The sequence below is a fragment of the Lactuca serriola genome, chromosome 5 (assembly GCF_051521515.1).
Source record: "Lactuca serriola cultivar US96UC23 chromosome 5, Lser_US96UC23_V15, whole genome shotgun sequence".
NCBI classification, from domain to species: Eukaryota; Viridiplantae; Streptophyta; class Magnoliopsida; order Asterales; family Asteraceae; genus Lactuca; species Lactuca serriola.
In genome coordinates, this window is record NC_136412.1 from 54,035,385 (window position 1) to 54,037,614 (window position 2,230).

General features: G+C 34.7%; 1 pseudogene; it reads left to right on the plus strand.

Moving 5' to 3' along the window:
- The first annotated feature begins 232 nt into the window (after positions 1-232).
- On the plus strand, positions 233-1,087 carry LOC145049518 (ABC transporter D family member 1-like; annotated as a pseudogene).
- The last annotated feature ends 1,143 nt before the right edge of the window (positions 1,088-2,230 follow it).

A 2,230-nucleotide genomic window follows, 5' to 3' on the forward strand; every position in this document is an offset into this window, starting at 1 on the left:
CAGGTGAGCTTGCACATGCATTGCGGTTTTTGGCATCAGTTGTATCTCAAAGCTTCTTGGCCTTTGGTGACATCTTGGAGCTGCATCGAAAGTTCATCTAACTGTCTGGTGGTGTTAATTGGATTTTTGAACTTGAGGAACTTCTTGATGCTGCACAATCTGGTTAGTGTTTTATCTAATCTTTTAGGCTGTTCCTTATTTACTAATAATCTGATCGAAATTGCAGATGAAAATGTTGGTACTTCATCAAAGTCCAATGAGGAATCTGAGGATGTTATCTCTTTTTCGGAGGTTGATATTATTACGCCAACACATAATTTATTAGCCAGAAAGTTGAAATGCGAGATAGTACCAGGGAAAAACCTTCTTCTTACCGGTTAGTGTTATAGTCTGATTATTATGGATAATGATTATAAATAACTGTGAGGATTAAAAAAAATAAAAATATAAAATGAAGGTCCGAATGGAAGTGGTAAATAATCAGTGTTCAGGGCTCTGCGAGGTCTTTGGCCTATTGTGGATGGACGACTTGTTAAACCATGCCACGATGTTAATGACGTTGTTGAGGCTGAATCTGGTTGTGGCACTGGTATTTTATATATTCCTCAAAAGCCGTATACTTGTTTAGGAACATTATGTGATCAAATCATCTATCCCCTTTCACATGAGCAAGCCGAAAAGAGGGCATTAAGTTTGTATCAACAAGGTCAATTTCAATTCTTTCCATTTTCATTTTCCCACTTTCAAGTACGTCCTATAATGTAAATGTTGTGATTTCATTTCATTTCAGGGAAAATAGACGTTGGTGTTGCTGATGCAAATATTCTGGATATGCATTTAAAAAGGATTCAAGAGAATGTGAAATTGTTGTACCTTTTTGAAAGAGAAGGGATGTGGGATGCTAGTCTCTTGGTGAACAACAAAGATTAGGCATGGTGAGCTTCCACCACATCACATCACATCATTATCATATGTATTAATTACTACAACTATTGTATTCTAATTTGTTTTTTTTGTTGTTGTTTTAAAGGCTCACTTATTCTTTTACAAGCCTCAGTTTGGCGTCCTAGATGAATGCACCAAGTAAATTTTATGGTGTGAGTTAAAGAGCTGACATGGCGTCCTAGATGAATGTTACTGTTGATTTGTTTTATCTTTCCATGGAACGATTATTTGTATGACATTAAATTTTATGCAATGGATTGTATTTTTTGTATGTGATATTTTATTTTCTATTATGAGATATTAAATACAAATTTAATTTGAAAACTAGTAAATCTATAAATAATATATTTTTTTAAAATTTAAAATAATGATACACAAAAATTTGTGTCATCTTCATTTATGACATGGCCTTTCTTGACAGGGGCTTTAATGATACCCAATGCGCGTTGTAAATGCGCGTCGTAAGGTTACGACACGCAAATGCGTGTCATCTTCATTTATGACAGGGACTTCCTTAATACGCAATGCGTGTCGTAAACGCGCGTCGTAAATGCGTGTCGTAATTGCGCGTCGTAAAAACGCGTCGTAAATAGACGACGCCTAAAAGCGTGTCGTCTCTCGTTATGACAGGGCCTTTCTTGACACGTATTTGCGTGTCGTAAAAGGCTGTTTACTAGTAGTGTTAAGAAGGAAAAAAATGAGTGGAGTACTCTTTACCCAAAAGAGTAACAAGGACAATTAACTTTTTGCAAACAAATTATCACGTATAATATGGATTCACAACAACATTTTTTGAGTTGTAAGATATGAATACCATATCTTGTTTTGAAGAACATAAGAGGTTGTTGGAAAAAAAAAATCTTCACAATAAAGTGCTTTCCTCCACTTTCTTCAAGAAAATAAGCCAATTATTTTGTGTCTTCTCATCCAAGAATAAAAAACTCCCTGGAACAATTTCTTCAACAATTTGAGACCACACAAATAATTTATTCTCCCATTTTTCTTCATTTCTTCAACAGAAAGATAAAAAGAACTTCAAGAACATAAATTTCAGTAGTGAATTTGATGAGCAACAGCAACATAATTATTTTACTAAGAAACAATCACCCTAGAAAAATAGAAAACTCATAAGAAATTTCCAGTTTGAACCCGAAAATTCTTTGCAAAAACACGAAAAAACTTCAAGAAAATCACTGAACGAGAGTCGTTCCCTTGAAATAATCGTGAGATCTTCAAGGTACGACTCTGATACCAATTGTAGGAACCCATTCTTATACGAACGGTG